General features: G+C 53.8%; 1 long non-coding RNA gene across 2 annotated transcripts; it reads left to right on the top strand.

Annotated features, from left to right (window-relative positions):
• Window positions 1-7411: 7411 nt before the first annotated feature.
• Window positions 7412-18380, top strand: LOC139440809 (uncharacterized). 2 transcript variants are annotated; one of them, XR_011651056.1, is made up of 4 exons: window positions 7412-7659; window positions 8685-8808; window positions 13594-13697; window positions 17573-18380. It is a non-coding gene; the product is annotated as an uncharacterized lncRNA (long non-coding RNA). The 2 variants fall into 2 exon arrangements; XR_011651057.1 differs by lacking the exon at window positions 17573-18380 and adding an exon at window positions 16942-17565.
• Window positions 18381-20335: the final 1955 nt, after the last annotated feature.

Below are 20335 nucleotides of genomic sequence, written 5' to 3'. Positions count from 1 at the left end.
CAACCCTATGATCCCGTGATTGGTTCCTCCTGGCAGCCACCTCCCACCCCTCAGACTGGCTATTCCAGAGCCCCACACCCTTCATTCATTAGCACAAACTCTGACAAGGTGGAAGGGGCCTGTTCTGGTGACAAAGAATCAATTTCACCTTTAGGTGCTGAAGCCAGTTCAGGAACTGGGAACAGAGATGGGCAGGGGGAGGGAGGTATAGGGGACTAAATGGTAGTGGGGAGAAATACAATAAAGCTTAAATTTTCTCTTAAAAAGTGTAAGAAATTTAAAAAAAAAAGAAAAAAGAAAAAAAGGGCCCTGGCTGGTGTGGCTCAGTGGATTGTGCACCGACCTGCAAACTGAAAGGTCACTGGTTCAATTCCCAGTCAGGGCACATGCCTGGGTTGCGGGTCCCCAGTTGGGGGCACGCAAGAGGCAACCGATCAATGTCTCTCTCTCACGGATGTTTCCTCCTGACTCCCTTCTTGTCTCTAAAAATAAATAAAACCTTTTTTAAAAAAGTCTCTGTAGCTCTTAGAAAAGATAAGACGGGTTTTAGGGGCTATGTGCCTGGGTGGAGGTGAAGAGCGCATACGTAGATATATATGTGTATGTATATATATGTGTGTATATGTGTGTGTGTATGTGTGTATGTGTATACATACATATACATATATATATATATATATTAGAGACCACACGGTCACAGCCCATCTCATTGGGGCTGGAAGAACTGGCCGCACGTATGCACCTCGCCCTTTCAGCAGAAAGTAATGGCTTTGGTATGCGATATAGTTTATTATAAGGCATCCAGATTTTCAACATTTAACTAAATCAACGACAAAGCTAAGCCCCAGACGTCTTGCAGAATCACACTGCTGCGAGAAAGCAAGAGCTGTGACCTGGCAGCTATTTTGGTTCCCTGCCTTTGACCATGATTTTGAGGGAAACAGGCAGCTAGAAATATTCCTCGGTCATTGGCCTTCTCACAGGCCTCTGTCTAGGTGCTCTCAGAAGACGCCGATCTCTGTCACCTCGGTTGTGCTGGAGAGTCACTGTCAGGTGAGCCCAAACTCCTGCCGCGTGGCTTACGGGACGTTAGCGTCTGGGTCCGCTGCAGAGGAGGCAAGCGCTGTTGGCAGCCATTGGCGGGGACAGGCTCTTGTGTGGTTACACAAAGCCACCCTGGACACGGTGACTTAACAGAAGAATATGGGAGGAAACCTTGGTTGGTTGGGCAGAGTGACTGACACATCCAAATGGCCCTTGACACGGGTGTTCGAGCCTCTGCCGAGTTCCCATTTACCTGTGGAAGCGGGGCTGCTGCGGTGTCTAAAGGAAAGGCATTTCCCGAGACCTGCACGGGAGGATGTGGCCCTGCGGTGCGGTGTATTGATGGTGCCCCATCTCCATCCGCCTCGCTGTGGAAGAAGTCCAGTCTTCAGCAGGGACAGGGTGAAGGCTGCTTGCCAGAGTTCGTGCTCCCTGTTGAAGTCCAGTCCCGTCCAGCAGCGGCTAGCTTAGCGTGTGCTCCCAGCTGTGGTCCATTGCTGGGCTTCGGAATCCAGGCTCCCTCCTGGAGGCCGTGGAGAGAACAGGAGCACCTCCAGTGGGGATCAGGAGAGGGAAGGAGGGAGGGAGGGAGAGCATGCCAGCTTTTTTGTTCCCCTGGGGTTATAATCTGGAGAGTAGATTTGGGATGGGCCTGGTGCTTTTTCAAAAGAAGCAGTCAACTTCTCAAACTTGAACAGGCTTCATGTGGGTCTGCACCCCCTGGTTAGACTGAAAGGCCTCCATGGTCCAGCCCCTCTCCTTTTGCCCTGGAGGGAGGGGCGTGAACTCCATTTGAGGAAAAAGGCTTCTGTCCCCTGGGGTGTGAAGCAGCAGCTTCCTGGCTGGGGGTGAGCCGGCTTCTACTTCCCACTTCTTTAAACTCAATGTCTCGTTCCCTTTGCTCTCTTTCCTGGCTAAATACCGAAGGTAACACAGTGACCCCCGTTTGCTGAGCTTCTTTCACTAAAACTCTCCACCTGTTTTTTGTGATGATGTTGGTGATGGGACTTTATTCTCAGGGTATTACTCTGAGGCCATACTCAGAGGTCTTTCCCTTCCCTACCCATAAACACGCGTCACTTTACATGTCATAGTGTGTGCGTGTGCCCACTATGTTTAATAACACTTCACTGCCAGTTAGGGAAAAGGTCCCTTTAAATGGATATAGTACCTTCTAAAGTGAGAGGGGCATCGTGCAAACGGTATTTAGCCAGAATCCAAATAAATTGCAGCTCGGGCGGATCTGTCTGCTCGGTTCACACGCCTGGCATTGCCCCCACGTACCAATCTGACCTGCGTGTGCCTTTTGTGCTTTGCTTGCTGTTAGGTCCAGTGTCACCGGTGGTGGGTGTGGCCAGAGCCTCTGAGTCAGAGCTGAGCCTGCCGCTGGCTCTGCCCTTCGTTAGTCCTCCCCGAGGCGGTCAGTGGCTCTATGGACCTTTGCTTCCTAAGTGTGTAAAAAGGGGGTTTCTTATATTTGCCTCAGAAGTCACAAGTGCCACTGCCTGTCCGGCCTGGCTGCTGTCACAGCTCTGGCTGTGTCATCTTTCCCGGGAGGGGGCGTCATCCCTGTGGCTGTGGCCTCCACCCTCGGCTTCCGCACACACCCTGTCCCCCCTCTGGTTCTGACCACCCAGGTTCCTGGTCAGGTGGTTTTATTTTTTCCTCCTAAATGTACCCGGGAAGGGGTGGAGGCCCTGCTGGGGAGGGCTGGCCTTGCTCTGAGCTGGGGGGCAGTGAGGTCATCTGTTTGCCAAAGGCCAGGTTGCTAGGTGAGAACAAGTGTCTGCTAAATAGATTTGTGTCAGACACAGCCCATCATATTAGTCACCTTAGTGATGTCATGTTCCGGGCAGATGCCTCCTCCCAACACATCCAGAACACATGCGGGCGGGAAGCGTGCGGAGTCCAAAGCAGACCTAGGATGTACACAGACCACGCGTCACTCCCGCCATGGCCCCAGACTCCAAGTCCTTTTTTCTCTTACTGATTCCAGAGAGAGAGGAAGGGAGGAGAAAGAGAGAGAGAGGAATATTGATCAATCCATTGCCTCTTGCACCTGCCCCGACTGGGCACCGAACCCACCATCTAGGCGTGTGCTCTGACTGGGAATCAAATCCACGACCTTTCAGTTTGTGGGGCGACACCCAACCAACTGAACCACCTCGGCCAGGGCCCCCGGAATCCAATTTTTGCTGTCTTAGCCCCCACTACATTTTTCCTTTTTGATGGGGAGTGGGGACATTTGAGGGTTGTATGTCTGGTCACTTTCACAACGATTCCTTTTCTTTGATTTCTTTGACTTTTCCCAGAGTAAGCGCATCACTTGCCTGCTTCCCCAGTGGGCCACACCCCTGTATTCTTTGGCAGGTGTTCCAGATGGGAAGGAAGGTATCTTCCTAATTGCCCCCCTCCCCCAGCCCAGCAGTCCCCACGCCAGGGTACAGGCTCATCACTGGGTCTCCCACCTAGGGCCCCGTCAGTCTCAGCCTTCAGCTCTGTGGTATCCAGCTGGGCCCCACCCTCCGGCCAGCAGACTCTTCTGACTTGTGGCCATTGTCTCTGTGTGGCCCACACTGCCCATCCTCGGAGGCCCTCTGGCTTCTCTGCCCATGTTGTCCTTTCCCCAGGAGACTGGGACATTTCCAGCTTGGCTGCCTCTCCCAGCAGCCAGGGTGGGGCTTCCACTGAGCTGCCTGGCCCCAGGTCTCCCCCATGTCAGGCCCCCGGGCCCCCACGGTCCAGAGAGGTGGGCCAGGGTCTGCTGCCAGCTCACTTCTGGGCCCAGAGCCTGCTGCTGTCCAGGGGTCGGGGACCCACAGGGTGTCCCCAGTGTCATTTAACCTGAGCCATGCCCCAGTGGCATGCCCTCGGGGCATCTCAGGACCCTCTGTGAGGAAAGAGGAGCACTATCCAATGGGTTCTGGTTTCTCTTTAGGAAGATGAGTATTTTTTTGTCTTTTCTGATTTGTCCCAGCCTTGAAACATACTGTATGTCATATGGTTTTAAGTTAAAAATAGCATCCCATGCTTCTCCCCTCACACTTGTTAGCAGGAACAAGCCTGGGAAACGGCAGAGTCCCCTGCTTGCCACTTATCCAGTGTTGTTTTTCTTTTTCAAGTTTAACCCCCTTAGTTTTTCTTATATGCAAATGCTGCATCGTAGCCTCAGCCGGAGTCCAGGCTCTCTTCCTGCTTCTCGGGGGGGGGGGGGGGGGGGGGGGGGGGGGGGTGTCCAAGCTGGAGCTTGAATGGGGCACAGAGGTGGCCGTGCAGCCCTGGCCTCACTGCCCGCCACCAGCAGCCGCTTTGAGGCTGGGGTACCTGGCACACCCCACAGAGCCATGGGGACTTGCTGGCCTTATTCCCAGTGGCCCTCCACACTGGGCTGTGGGAAGCTTGTCCAGGGTGGTGGCCCTGTACGTAGCAGTGGCATCTTCCTTGGAGCACATGACCCCCACTGAGCGGCCTCCAGTGCCAGCTGCTGGGTCTCTTTCTACAGGGGCATCACCCTCAGCATCTCATCCCTGAGCGCCAACAAGGAGCTCGACTTCTCAGTGGGTGTAGGGGGTTGAATAATTTCACCCCCGCCCCCTAAATGCAGTTGTACGGGGAGGGTCAGAATGCGACCTTACGTGGCAGCCAGTCTTTACAGGTATAATCAGGTAAGGATCTCAAGGCGAGCGCACCTCTGATGGAGGGTGTGCCCCTGCTTCTTTGCTCATCTCAGTGTATCAACAACCAGCGCTGTGGCTGCACCAGCCCTTGCGGCTCCTACTGTGAGTACCCGACGCCCTTCGGCAATAACGATCGGGAACTTTGACAAGATACAGGTTTATTACTTATAAGACCTGGACATTATCTGGGGCCGCAGAACCAAGTTGCAGGGATGCGGGGAGCCCTCGGGCCTGGGGTTCTGCTCTCACTGGGGCAGGTGGTGGAGGTCTAGGCTTTCTCAGATTCACTCTTCATCGGTGAATTTCAAACATAAGAGCAGGGAATTTAAAACACAGGCGAGGAAACACGAGTCAGCCAATGATCAGTTATTGAAATCAACCCAAATCCCTAAACCTAAGGAGCCTCCGGGGGAGGCGACCTGGCTCCTCACCGAGTCCTGCGGCTGTCGGTGTGTTCATTGCAGAGAGCCACCCTCCCGGTGGAAGGCCTCGGACACGGTGCCTCCTAATCGGAGCTTAAGTCAGGCATGAGCACCACAAAATGGAAGGAGCAAAGCAGAGCAGTGTCAGGGCTTATACAGCAGCCCTAGGCCTGGTGACCGGTGTCCTTATCAGAGGACGAGAGGACACTCGAAGAAGGGGGCCACGCGCAGACAGAGGCAGAGCTGGGAGATGCTGCCCCAAGCTAAAGAAGCCACCTTGGGGGCAACTGCGGAATCTGGAAGAGGGGCAGGAAATTTCTCCCTCAGAAGGAACCCACCCTGAGGACACCTGGATGCTAGTCTCTGGCCCCCAAACTCGGGAAGCATACGTTGCTGTTGTTTTAATTACCACACGAGGTGTGGTCATTTGTTGCAGCAGCCCCAGGAAAACGACAGAGCGGGCAAGAAGAGAGAGCTCCGGGGAGTCAACCCTTGACCTGCTGGCCTACAGGTGGCAGGTGAGACAGACACTTTGTTCTCAGTTGGCCTCCCTGGCCCCAGGCCTCAGCTCTGCCCAGCCTCACGACAAAGCCCCCACGGTGGCAGCGGTGTGGTCTGCTGGGTGGTCTTGGAGAAGACTCACAGTTTGTGCCTTTTTCCTCCCACCTCCCACTCCTTCCCACCCGACTGCCCGGCCGGGCGGGCGGCGTGTCCGGGTCCTCTAGTTACCCTCTCACCGAAGCAACGACCCCGTTAGATGCTCCAGGGAAAGCCAGCGCTTCCTGTTTTTGCTCGTTTTTTCAGTAATGTGATGGCCACGCACAAACACAATCGCTGCTGTAGGTTGTGAATGTCTCCCTTGCCTCAATGACAGGGTGAAAGTGACATGAGCTGCTTTATTGGAGTCGGGGCTGCCCTCCCAGAGGGACCGCCTGGCACGTCTGCCACCTCAACCCTTTGGAATGTTGAGAACGGCGGAACAACCTTTGGACGGAGCCTAAAGCCGCGCGCGGCCTGAAGACTGTTTGCAGAGGCAACAAGGAAGCGGGAACCATGACTACGGACTGATGACTACTGGATTGAAACATTTTTTATGCTTTTTTTTGGAGGGGGCTGAACATTTTAAAGATTGTTTAGAATTAGTGTCACTGTGTTAGCTTATCTGTACAGACAGAAGTGCTGCCTTCTATCGATGTCGCTGTCCCTTCCCCTTCACGTAAACACCCCTTGCCTTTGCCTCCCAGTTGCAAAACTGTTTTGTTTTCTGCCTGAATTGGTGGTCCCAGAATAGCTATTATGATTGATCTCCAATAAATGCTTGCTGTCTCTCACTTGAAAGGCCTTTTATTTCTAGGTCGTCCCCAGTGACGACGGTGACGGGACCCCTGCAGCGAGTACATATGCACATACGCCTGGTGCTTTAGTGCCTCTCGCATCTGATTCAGGACCAGCCTCTCCCTCATCCTTTATTCCAGTTAGGAACCGAGTCTTCTGGACTTTGGTCTCCCGTCACCCCTGATCCTCATACCCCGCCCACCCGGGCTTCCAGGCCTCCCTGTCCCCTGCCCCTGGAGCTGCCTTTCTGGAGAGTGCACCTGGGCTTGCCGGAAGGCCTCCTGGGGAGAGGAGGCTGGAGGGCTATCCTGCTGGGGTTTCCCCGGTGGTGGCTGGGGATCCTGGGCAGACTTGGCGTCTCAGCTCGGAGTCCCACTCTGGCTGGAACGGTGCACTGGCCTGGAGCTCCGAGTGTGCTTCCCAGCCACCCACACACACGGCAGGGCACTGGGGCTACCCCCTGCACCTTTGGTCTCCAGCCCTTAGGCTCTGGGATGGTCCGAAGACATCAGTTAGCTACTGAGAGGTGAGGGAGAGACATCTGAAATGGGGTCACAGGGGCACCGGGGCTGTTCCAGCTGGAGGGACAGCAACTGGTGGACTCTGTCCTCGGCTGTGTCCCAGAGGGGAGAAAGCATTCCTGACCTGCAGGACGGGCCTGGCCCTCCAGCTTGGTGTTACGTGGATGCAGACAGCGTGAGCACCGTCCAGGTCACAGAAACGTCCAACCTCCCTGGTCGGTCGAGGCTGCCAGAGAGCCTGCTGTTCCACTGGTCCCAGCTGAGGCCTGGCCCCAGGTTGCTCGCCCTGCAGAGGAGGGTCATTAAGGCACCTGCTGGTGGAATCACTCCCTTTCTGAGAGCATCCAATCCAGAGCAGAGCCGCCTCCTCAGACCCCCCCACCTCGCCCAGCACACGCCAGCACCCAAAGGAAGCCCTCTAACACCCTCTTACTGAGCCCAGGGCTCCTAGGGTGCTCTCCCTCTGGGCACCAAGGGGTCCTCAGGCCCTGCTCACCCACAGGGGAGCTCCTGGCCGTCTCCGAGGGGAGAACAGGAGGATATGAGACCCTTGAGCGATTTCACGTGGGAAGTTTCACTGGCTTTGACGTGGCTGAGTTTTAAGGCTGCCTTGTTCCCCAGGGTCAGCAGAGGCCCCTGTTTGACCTTGGATGATGACAGGTAAGTGCGTCTTCCTCTTCAGTCATGGGGGCGGGGGGGAGTGCAGCGGGGGTGTGATAACCGGGAGGGAGCTGGTGGCAGCTGGCTTGGGCCTGGGCAACCCCCACAGGGACACCCCGCCTTTCTCGCTGCAAGGCTGGGGAGACCCAGGCAGGCCTAGGCACTGCTGCGGGCCACGGCAACGGTGTGGTTACTTAACCTTTACAAATTACATTTCCCACAGAGCCATGAGGGCCTACTAAATTAAAAAAAAACAAACAAGCAAACGGCTCTCAGCACCTAATTTGAGAGCCCTGGGAGGCTGCCCAGTCCTTCATGGCGGGGAGAGGGGCTTCCCATGGTCACACAGGTATGAAGGGGCAGAGGCTGCATTGGGACCTGGTGCCTGTGACTGCCCACCTGGCTCTTCCCAGGGCAGGGTGCGGCCTCCTGGGGGGTCATTTCAGAAAGATGGTTCCAGGCCAGATTATGAAGACCAAAGAATCTGGGCAAATTCCATAGGCACTAGGAAGCCATTGAGTGTTTTTGAGGAGTACAGGGACAAGATTGGTGTTCTTAGAGCTGTGACTCTCGGGGGTTGTTCAGAGGATGAACGAGGTGGAGGTGGGGAGGGGCTGGAAGGAAGCCTAGCAGTGAAGTGCTGAGGGTGTGAACTTAGGTGGGGTTCTGAGGCTGGGTGGCTTCCCACACCTGGGGGAGGGAGATCTTCAGAGCCAGGAGCAAGTCTCAGCTGCCCAGCAGGGGGCAGATTGTAAAAGGGGTTCACGCCTTGAAAGTAGAATTAAGTAAACTTAGCAAGGTCACTTTAAGGGAAGTTCTTTGCAGGAGCAGTTCGGTGAGGTCCTGTTGCTACGTGGTTATGGATTTATACTCTCCGACAGCATGGCCGAATAGTGAGAGAGTCACTGGTTTGCTTCAGTTCCTGAGTCTTGGACTAGTTAAAACGACGTCAGAACTTGCGGAATAAGATTTAAAGTACGTCTGTAGGGAAGCTGGCTTATAGGCAAACTCTTCTTCGAACTCAGGTGCTCCGGGAGAAGCCCCTCCCCAGCTGGCAGAATCCCCTGCTTTTCCGTTCAATCGCCCAGGACTGAAGGAGCATCAGCTGTCTGACCAGCACCAGGGCTGGAGCTCAGCGATGGGTGGCAGGCGGGTCCTCACTTCCCGGAGTTCAGTCTAGAGAGGAGAGACAAGCGAAGGGAACGGTCCCAAAGGAGGGCAAGAAATGCTGAGAGGGAGGACAGCCCCCACCCCCACCTCAAGGGGAGGCCTGGAGGGAGCTGAGCCCCGCTGGGGGGAGGTGATGGGGGCCACCAGCAAAGGCTGCCCACAGGGGTGTGTCTGCCTGATGCTCAGATTAAGGAAGCACTGCCACGTGCTCAGGGGTACAACTCAAGAGTACAATTCAGTGACTCTTCTGCAAATGTACAGAGTTGCACAACCACCACCGCGATCTACTTTTAGGACATTTCCATCCCCCAAAAGATCCCTCGTGCCCGTTTGCAATGACTCCCCATCCTGCTCTCAGCCCCCGGCCACCACTCATCTCCTTTCTGTTTCCAGAGATTTGGCTTTTTGGGCCATTTCATATAAATGGTACCCTACAATATGTGGGGTTTTTAAAAAAAATTAGTTTTAGAGAGTGGGGAAGGAAGGGAGAAAGAGAGGAGAGGAACATCGATGTGCAAGAGAAACACTGATTGGCTGCCTCTCACACCCCCCCAACCGGGGACCTGGCCTGCAACCCAGGCACGTGCCCTGACTGGGAATGGAACCGGTGACCTTTAAGTTTGCAGGCCAGTGCTCCATCCACTGAGCCACACCAGCCAGGGCCAATAATGCGTTTTTCTGCATCTAGCTTCTTTCAGTTAGCATCATGTTTGTGGGCCCACGCATGTTGCAGTGTGGGTCAGCATTTCCATAGACCCGCCCGTGCCATCTGCCTGTGCCATCCACCCGTCACCAAGCTGATGACAAGGGAATTCTTTTCACTTATTAGCCGTTGTGAGTGGCACTGCTATGAGCATTGCGTACGAGTCTTTATGTGCAGAAACATTTTCATTTCCCTCGGGCAGATTTCCGGGACTGAGATTGCCAGGTCACTGGTAAATACATGTCTAACTTTTTAAGGAACCGCCAAACTATTTTCCAAAGCCACTGCACCTTTTCACATTCCCACAGCAGTGGGAATTTCCCTATATCCTTCTTCGTCTGTCTTTTTTAAAAAGATCTTATTTATTTATTTTTAGAGAGAGGGAAGGGAGGGAGAAGGAGAGGGAGAGAAACATCAGTGTGTGGTTGCTTCTCACGCACCCCGAAATGGTGACCTGGCCCGCAACCCAGGCCTGTGCCCTGACTGGGAATCGAACTGGCGGCCTGTTGGTTCACAGGCCGGTGCTCAGTCCACTGAGCCACACCAGCCAGGGAAGCCATTTTACAGGAGTAAATTTTCCAGTGCCCATGGGAGATTGCGGCTTTTCTCTGATTCTGTGGTAGAAGGTTTCAGTGGCTTCCATGAAGGCTTTGCCGGTAGCTCTTGTCCACACTGGTCTTCCCTTCCCCTTAAATTTGAAAGCGTAAGTCGGGTCACATGTGAGGTCTAATGCCCTCCAGAGGAACACACCCTGGAACTGCGAATAAGCTCAAGCTCCCGGCCTTTCCAGCCTCACCTCCCACTGCACTCTTCCCCTGCCCTGGCTTGTTTTGCTGGAGCCGCAGTGGCCTTTGAGTGTGCCATGCTCCTTCCTGCCTCAGGGCCTTTGCACTGGCCATGCCCTTGACCTGGAATTCTCTTCCCCTTGATCTTTGTGGGGTTGGTTTTTTAAAATTTTTAAATAAACTGTTTTTTTGATTTTTGTTTCTGTTTTTTTCCCCCAAAGCATTGCTGCTATCTGAACTTATATTAGTTAAGCGTTTATTCGCTTTTTTTACTTCCTTCCCTGCAAAACCGCCACGGCGCCTGCCTGGCACTCGTCCCGCGTGCAGCGGGCACTGCATGACCGACCGAGGGAGCCTCAGGTGTCTGCCTGCTTGTGGCTGTCCTCCCCCGAGACCTGCACAGCTCCTGCTGCCTGCCTGGGCCTTTGCCATCCACCCCCCCCGCCAGCTGAGATAAGGCAGAACTTAAGGTCAGGGTGGCCTTCTGTCCTGGTCCCCCAGGGGCACTTGATGGCCATGCGGTGGCACTTTTCTGGACAGTGTCAGCGTGGCAGACAGTGGCAGGAACGGACAGGCCGGAGTGTGACCAGATGGCGTGTGAGGGAAGGTGGAAACACTGAAGATATTTATCCTCCAGAAGAGAGGATGGGGGGGCGGGCAGAGGGCTATGAGAGGATGAGGGATAACATGGAATTGGGGTGTTTCAGAGCGCAGGACCCGGAGCAGCGGCCAGCAGCAGGGATGGGGAGGCACATGTTTGCTCGGTGTAGGGAGGACCTTCCTGGTGGCGTTCTCTCTGTGCAGAATGGTTCCCGTGATGAGGCAGTGAGCCTCCTGTCTCTGGGAGTGCCACCCCCAGGGCGTGGTGGGGAGGACAGGTCAGAAAGAAGGGTGGAACAGGTGGCTGGTAGGGCCTTTCCACCTGTGAGCTTCTAGGAATCGAAGTTTTTCCCAACTTTCAGGGGTGACTGAGAATTTTCACCTAGTGAGTCTGGGGAAGTGAAGAGCCATTTGAGGGTGCAGGGAGGGGAGAGTGGTGAGCCTGGGGCATGGAGCGTGGGCTGCAGGGAGAGGCCAGGCTCCATGGTCCTGAGAGAGAACTTTCTGTTCTCTTGCTGACTGCTTGAGTGTCCCTCCCTCCCTCAGGATATATGCCCCTGCGGGCAGGGGTCGTCTCACTCACCGGGGTACCCCAGTGCCCAGGCCAGTGTCCGGGGGGCAGTAGGTGCTCAATGAGCCTGGGGCTTCAAAGCCCTGCTCGGAGCCCAGGCCCCTGGGCGGACCCTGGCCCACTTTACTGGCTATGTGATCTTGGGTTGGCTCCTTCGCCGCTCTGAGGGCGACTCCTTGCCCCCTTGGTGTGCATGGTGACATGAGGGTGACGGTCATCCCTCCCAGCCAGGTGAGCATCTTTCTTTGTTGTTTGGTCCCCTCCTCTACTCCCTCTGTCCCTGGGCAGGCAGGTCCAGGTCCCGCCTGCCGGCTGGCAGAGAAGGGAAGACCAGTTGGTGGGGCAAGAACATGGGTGAGTGCCAAGGGAGGGTGTGCTCGGGGCTGGCAGAGCCCTGTTCAGGGTGAGGGCTGAGTCACATCCATGACATCCTGGGAGGGGGGTGTCGTGGTGGCATGGCACCCACTTCCGGTGGGGAGGGTGCTGTGTCTCATGCCTCAGGGCAGGTGAGCCCAAACAGAAAGGCTTTAAGAAAGAAAAGAAACAGGAGAAAAATGGAAAATGTCATCCAATAGCCACCCAGGAATCCCTTCAGCTGGGAGCGTCTGGAGCATAAACTCCCCACCTGAGCCTGGCCTGCCTGTCTCCTGGCCTGGAGCTTCTTTCCCCTTTGCAGGTGTGTTCACAGCCACCTGTGCCCCCATGCCCGCCTCACAGTCCTGCCTTGACCCCAGCTCACACTGCTCCTCCATCCCAGAGTGCTCTTCCCTGCTCACATCCACTTGCTGACATCCTGCCCATGCCCAAGGCCCACCCAGTTAATGCACCATGTCCTTAAGGCTTTAAACCATCTATTTTTTAAAAAAGATTTGTATTTATTTATTTTTAGGGAGAGGTGAAAGGGAGGAAGAAAGAGAGGGAGAGAAACATCAGTCTGTGGTTACCCCTTGCACACCCCTAACAGGGGACTTGGCCCACAACCCAGGCATGTGCTGTGACTGGGAATCGAACCAGTGACCCTTTGGTTTGCAGGCCAGCACTCAACCCACTGAGCCACATCAACCACGGCTGAAGCATCTTTGGACACAGCCCCTGCCACTGTCCTCTGCCTGCTCTCGACATTTCAGGCCTCCATGATGGCACCTGGCCAGTCAGCTGGTGTTCTGCACTTACCCCTCCCACCCCTCTCTCCTCCCGCCAAATCCTCCTGCCTTTCCATGGCTTGAATGTGGTCTGTTGGCCTCAAACCATTTCCTCCAAGCTCCTCACAGATTTACCCAAATTTCTCACAGGGGCTGTTTCCGTGCTCATAATTCTGACATGAGAGGCTGTCAGTACAGATGACTGCTCATTGAAAAAGACGGAATCGCTCCTTGGTTTTCACCCAAGCGGGCTGAGGATCTATGTCCACACGCACACACACACACACGCGCTCGCGCGCGCGCAACCTGCACACCAATGTTTATAGCAGCTTTATTCATAATTGCCAAGACTTGGAAGCCACGGAGATATTCTCTGATGGCTGAATGGATAAATACACTGTGGCCCATCCAGGCTTAAATGCATGTCACTAAGTGAAAGAAGCCAACCTGAAAAGGCTACATTCTATATGATTCCAACAATACGACACTCTGGAAAAGGCAAAGGTATGGAGACAATGAAAAGCTCAGTGCTTGCCAAGGGCTGAGGGCGGGGTGAGGAGAGAGTAGGCAGAACACGGAGGATTTTTAGGGCAGTGAAACCATTCTGTGTGACACAGTGAGATGGACACGTGTCATTACGCATTGGTCAAAACCCACAGGAGGTACAACAGAAAGACCGGAGCCTGATGCAAACTGTGGGCTTCGTCATCAATCATGCCCTCCCCTGGGCCCGTCAGTTGTAACAAATGCAACTCACTACCATGTGAATAGCAGGGGCTACTATGGCGGGGAGGAGAGGAACGCAATAAGTGGGGACTCTGTGTTTTCAGATCAATTTTTCTGTAAACCTAAAACTGCCCTGAAAAAAGTCACCCCTTTTTTATCTTCAGCACTGAAGAGGTTCCCCTCCTTTGGACACTGTGCCTCTGTCCTCTCTGTCACCCCTGTCTTCCTTCCCCACAGGCCTGAGCCCCAGGAAGAGCCAAGGAGGCGGGAGCTGAGTCCCCTCTCACGCTGGGTGATGTGATGGGCTGGCCTGGCGGAGGAGCTCACACACAGGGGATGTGGTCAGTGTTCTCAAGCTGTGGATTGGGTGGCCGTTGGGGCGTGAGGAGTCCTGGGTCAGGCCTGCATTTCCAAAGAAGGAGAGGGTGGCCTGAGAGGTCTTCCTCGAAGAGTCACGGAGAAGGTCTCCAAGGAGGAGCAGCAACATGGGTCCGGGAGGGCATGTTAGCGGTTAGGGAGGGCGGTGGGAGCCGATGCAAGGAGGCGGGAGAGAGTGTCATAGAGCAGGTGCCTCAAGCAGCCTCCAACGTCCAGGCAGGCTCCAAGGCCCAGCTCAGGGAGGCCCCAGGCCTGGGCATACTGGCCAGGGATGTGACCTCTGCTGTCCCCATGCCCTCTCCACTGGGACACTTAGAATGGTATGAGCTAGTGCAAAGAGCATGGCTTTGGAGCCAGACAAGAGCAGTATGACCTTGGATAAGTCACTTTATCTGTCTGAGCCTCAGTTTCCCCAAGTGAAGTGTGGGGTTATCGTGAGGAAGCCGGAGTTGCCATGTATAAGGCATCATCACGGGCCTGTTGCCATGGAGGGAAGTCACTGGGGTGGCAGCCCTGATGGCTACTGGGAGCGGGGGAAGCCAGAGCCAGTTCAGCCCCAGTAGCTCAGCGAAGGCGGCCCCACAGATAGCCTGAGAGAGCAGGAGGAGGCTGGCGCCCAGGCCTGGCCCCTCGGAGGGCCTGGCTCTGGGTGCCCGCTGTCTGGGCGCACAACCAGACTGCCGTGACCTGTAATTAACCCAGGCTGGGCGGGCGGGCGGATGGGCAGACGGCTCTCCTGTGCCCACATGATACTCCCGGCGGCCTCAATGAGTGCACGTGCTGCAATCTGAAACCCGAGCCACAGGCTGGAACCAGTCGCACAGAGAATAGAGTTGTCACAACAGGAAGGGTGGGTCCAGAAGGGACAGTGGGAGGAGGCCTCAGCCCTGCTCTCCAGCACCCCAGGCCACCCAGGAGCGGCCAGGACCCAGATGCCTAGAGAATGGCCACAAAGAACTTGTTGGCATGCTGGATTCAGCCCTGGCTGGCTGCTACCCCTGACCTTGGACTGGAGCTCTAAGGATAGCTGTTTGCCGATGGCCTTCAGGGATCTGCCTATGCTCGACCTCAGGCCCACAGCCCTTCTGCCCCCATTACCTGCCCCTCAAATGTGACCTTCCAAGTCCAGCTTATGTTTGGGGATCTGCTCAAACTCTGCTTTTCTCAGGAGCCCTCCAGGACCCTCCAGTGTACTGCTGGGGCGCCTCTGGAGCCTTACTCACAGCCTGCCTCCTCTGCTCCCTCTACTCCCCCTAATCCCCACCCAGAATGGGTTGCTTGGAGGTGGGGAATGTATATTTTTCTTTTTTAAAAGATTTTATGTATTTATTTTAGAGAAGGGAAAGGAGGGAGAGAGAGTGGCAGAGAAATATCAATGTGTGGTTGCCTCTCGCGTGCCCCTCACTGGGGACCTGGCCTGCAACCCAGGCATGTGCCCTGACTGGGAACCAAAGCGGCAACCCTTCAGTTCACAGGCCCATGCTCAACCCCCTGAGCCACACCAGCCAGGGGAATGTGTATTTTTCACTCATGCTTAGGTGCCTGGTGGCATGTGCCTGCCGTGTCACAGGGAGAGTCACTGAGGAGGGTTTCAAAGCAGAATATCTGGGAGGGCATGTTAGCAAAGAGGGGGGACAGTGGGAGCCAATACAAGGACGTGGGAGAGGGCATGGGGACTAGTGTGAGGATATCACAGACCAGGCGCCTGGAAATAGCCTGCAACATCCCAGGGAGGGGAAGGATGCTGCAGAAGGAGCCAGGAGGCCCGAGTGTAAGAGGAGCCCCTGGCCCCGATGGCTGGCAAAGTTTGACAACTCCCCTGACTGCCCTGGGCCTCTGCTACCTCACCTGCTCAGACCTTGGGATCTTCTGGCTTTGATGCTCTGGTCCTGAATGCTCCACATGCCCCTTTGCCAATTGCTCCCCGCTGCCTGCCCAATACTGCACTTCAGTGGCAAATTGTCGCCCCCATGCCCATTAACCTGCTGACCACCCATTCTGACCTGTTCATCATTCATGCACCTGAAGCAGAAAAGCTTTAGTTCAGATTATTCAAAACCATTTGTAACCCACTCTGGTTGGCTTACCAGTGGACTGAGTGCTGGTCTGTGAACTGAAGGGTCACTGGTTTGATTCCCAGTCAGGGCACATGCCGGGGTTGCTGGCCGAGTCCCCAGTTGGGGCGTGCGAGAGGCAACTGATCAATGTACCTCTTACAGAATGTGTCAGTATCTCTCTCTCTCTCTTTCTCCCTCCCTCCCCCTCCCTAAAAATAAATAAATAAAGTAAAATAAAAACCCATCTGTAACTCACCCTGGCAGCCTCTGGCTTGATCTATTATCTGCTGACCAGACCTAGAGAGGAGAGAAAGTGGGTGACCCCGGGCAGTCCACTGGGCAGGGGAGTTGCTTTAACTTCATGTGGGGCTGTTCGGGTGGGAGGGTGGGTTTGATGGGCCTCAGACCCGGTTGGAGGCTCCTGCAGAGGGAAGTGGGGAAGAGGAGCTGAGGTAGGGCAGGAATGGGGCCTGGGAGGAGCAGAGGGCCGTGGGAGTGGGAATGCAGGCAGCCGGGTGGGGCGGCCTGTGAGGCGGAGAGAAGGTGCCCACGTTCCTCCGTGGGTGATAATGCCAGTAAGCTGGGTGTCAAACTGAGCTGGAAGTCCACCTCCCCTGAAACTCATCGTCTCAGGAGTAGCACCCTTAGCTCTGCCCCTCTTGGGGCAGGGAGTACAGAAGGAGTGGGAACTAGCATGTCCACTGGGGCCTGCCAAGCATGTCACCTACTCACTCTCCCTTTCACCGCCCAAGAGGTGGCTCAGGTGAGCACGTGTGTGATAGTGAAGGCCATACCAGCATCAATGGAGTGAGCACCTACTGTGTGCCAGGCACTGTGCAAATGATTCATCTATCACCACACTCAATCCCCACCTCACACACACCAGTAGTGGTGAGCCCTCATTCCCCTGTCTAGACAAGGACAAGGACACTAAGGCCAAGGAGTGAGGTGACTTGCCCAAAGCTCTAAACTAAAACTGCTCTAAAAGAGAAAGTCTATTAAAATGAAACCAAAAACAAAGAAAAAAAAAAAGTACACAGAATCAGTAAGGCTAATCTTTCCTAATTGTTGGAAACAAAAGCCCTTTTAACAAAAGATAAGACTGGGACTGTGTTGCTCAGCCTCTCCTTCTCCTTTTTTCTGACACCAGGAAGTGACCAGGATGGAGTTAAACATTTAACCAGAGAGTGGGGGTGTCTGTGGAAGTCTGACCTTCACCGCTGCTTCTTGTGCTACTGCTGTGAGGGTGACATTGAGCTACATAGAGCCCTGGCCCTGGCTGAGGGGAGAGCCCACGGTCATCTTACCCAGAAGTCCTCCAACCACCCCAGTGAGGCATTGCTCATCCCCCAAGGCAGAGCCTCTGTCCAATGTCGCACAGATGGTGATTCAACAAGTCAGGCACAGATACACAGAGGGACAAGGTCCCTCTTGGTCAGCAGGACCTTGGGAAACAGCTGGACTGGGGGCCAAGAGCAGCCCTTGATGGCTTCCCACTTGTTATGACAACTTATATGTAATCAATAGCAGCGTTTTATTAGTGTATGTTTATTTTATAATGTAAACATTGGTGAACCACTTCTAAGTTCAAGCTTATTAACATTCCTTTGTTATAAATTGAGCCAATAAGAGCAAAGTCACTGTTTTGATGAATGTACATTTTGAGACTGTTGCTATTTTTTAAAAGAAAAAATTAGCCTTCAGTATCTAATGTAGCAAGGAAATCTGGATTCCCAGAAACAGTTGCACATGATAACAAATATCTTGTTCTACAATCACAGGATGACCTTCAATTTATCTGATTCAGGAGCGGACAAAGTGTAAGATGAGACTTGCATTCAGAATGGAATCTCTCCTGCCTTCCAGGACCTCCTTATCCTCTGGGGTTTCAGGGACCAAGGAAGAAGTTCCTGAGGAAGTTTCTATCTTCACCTCATGACAGAAAATACTTTACAATGTATCGCCTAAAGCCTGCACATTATTGGTCTTCATTCAAAGTTTCAAACACTCAGTTTAATGTAGCAGTTTTGTTGTTGACACTTGTTCTACTTTGGCACTGATGGCAACACTGTAACCCTAACCCCTCAGAAAGAGCTTTTCCACTTAGTAAAAATTAGAAGTATCTTTCCAGAACAGTGCTTTCAAAATGCCTGATGAGTAAGAACCAATTGAGAAACTTGTGGGAAATGGGGTGATCCCAGTGTAGGGTGTCCTGGAAATGCCCACTTTGGGAAATGTCCAAATGATGTAAACATATCCCGCCGACTTTGGGCAGGAGCAGGCTCCAGGGTTACATGTCTTTGCCAGTGGCACTGAGTGGGACGTGGCACGGCGCAGCATGCGAGTGGAGCCGTGTACTTGTTAGTACAATTTTATGTGAACAGACGTGCTCAGGCCAGAACAGAACAAAACAGAATAAAGCAAGGGAGGCTGGGGTAATTGCTTCCTAATCAATGACACATTTACAAGGAATTCAGATCTTTACGCAACTTGGCAGGGGAGAGCTCCATTCCAAGGTGTATCTAGAAATATATGTCTCTGGCCTCAATGGTTAACGCTTTGGTGTCTCCAAATGCACAGTAAATGTTAACAGTGCACAGCACATAGTCTTGGGTCTTTTTAATCACAATTTTTAATTTTTATTTATTTTTAAACTTTATTTTTTATTTAGAGAGGGGGGAGGGAGGGAGAAAGAGAGAGGAAAAAACATCAATGTGAGAGAGAAACATCAATCATTTGCCTTATGAATGCGCCCTGACCATGGACCAAACCCACAAACCAGGTACATGTCTTGACCGGGAAGCGAACTGGCGACCTTTCAGTTTGCAGGACCACACCCAACCAACAAGCCACACCAGCCAGGGCTAATTGCCCATTTTTATTTTATTTATTTATTTTAAAAGATTTTATTTATTTATGTTTAGAGAGAGGGGAAGGGAGGGAGAAAGAGAGGGAGAGAAACATCAATGTGTGGTTGCCTCTCATGCGTCCCTCACCAGGGACCTGGCCTGCAACCCAGGCATGTGCCCTCAGTTCCGGTGTCAGCAACGCTCTGGCCAAACGGAACTCCTCTCTCCTTGGGGAGCAGGATTTCTTGCCTCTGGGCCTTTGCTCTCCTGACTTGGATCCACCTGGGTTCAGTTAGATACCACTGCCTTCAACACTGTTGCCCTCCTGCTGGAGGGTTTCTCCTCCCGGGGGAGGTCTCTCCTACGGCTCCTCTAGACACTATGTCCTGCAGAGTCTTCCCAGGAGCCCAGGCAGGACCCAGGTTCATCCCTCCTGGAATCCCCCAGCCCCGGCCCCCGCCTTGCACACTGAAATTAAGTATCGAGTGAATGTCTGCAGCAAACTTTAATATTTTTCCTTGAAAGAATCATGTGTGCCACTGTACAAGAATATTTTACCAGCAATACATCTATATCTGAATGTTTTAATTTTTTTTTTTTAGAGTGTTTGTTCTCTGTGAAAGTATGGTTTGACCTCCTGGGCTGTCTGTTTATGCTCGCTGCTTAACAGCATAAATGGCTGGGAAATGGCTCTTAAAAGACCGACCCAGTCAGCCTCGGTTCTGGACCCTGGCAATGGATACATTCTGTGGGAGAGAGGAAGCAAAGTGGCAGTTGACAAAGTGTGACCACACGTTAACCGCTCAGATATGGAGCACTCACCTGAGCGCCCAGAGCTGCCCTCCACGCTTCCGCCTGCTTTGCCCTGTGGATTCCTCACCACAACCCCGTGTCACAGATAGGGACCCAGAGGTGCAGAGGGCTGCAGACACTTGTGTGAGGCCCCTCAGTGGGGAAGGGGAGGACGCAGGACTGGGCTCCAGGCTTCTTTGAATATGATGGAAGGAGGCTGGATGTAATGTTGTGAAATGTTTGTGGGGATCAAAGTTGGTTCCCAGCTGGCAAAGGGGAGCTGTCTTTGGAAAAATACCCTGATAAGGTGCTGGGACAGAAGGTGAGACCCAGAGAGTTCAGCAACAGTGTCAAATTGCTGTGCGCAAGACAGTGAGAGGAACTTTGGTTTTGTCCTGAGAGTAAGGGAAGAGGAAAGAGGGTCATGTGGCAGGTAGTGACCTATTGGGCCAAGAGGCCAGAAAGCCTCAGGAGGTGGCTTGTGTTGATGGGCAGTGCCAGGCTCGACGTCTCTTAGCTGCATCCAGGCCCCATCGATCCCTGCTAGCCTTGCAGTTCTAGGTATGAAGAGGGGTTTGTGTGTAGAGGGAGAAGGTGACAATGCTGAAGACCTTGGGGAAGAGCAGCAAGCTGGAGGCAGAGGTGACAGACACTTGTTCAGACACTTCGGGAAGGACTCTGGATCTTCACAAGGTGTGGAATAGCGGTGTGCATGGACTTTACCCAGATCTCAGGGGCCTGGGAGACCCCAGATGATGACTGGGTTCGGCACACATGCTCCAGAGGTCTTTTGGACAGCAGAGTGGTCCCAGTGGGTGGAGTCCTGGAGAATGCCAGGGACTTCTTGGCATTGACTTGTCCTGGCACAGAGTGATGGTACCTTTTTTTCTCCTTCTTTCTCAA

This window comes from Desmodus rotundus, chromosome 3 (assembly GCF_022682495.2).
Source record: "Desmodus rotundus isolate HL8 chromosome 3, HLdesRot8A.1, whole genome shotgun sequence".
In the NCBI taxonomy this organism is placed as follows: domain Eukaryota; kingdom Metazoa; phylum Chordata; class Mammalia; order Chiroptera; family Phyllostomidae; genus Desmodus; species Desmodus rotundus.
Note: the sequence above shows the minus strand (reverse complement) of the source record. Positions and strands in the feature narration are given on the sequence as shown.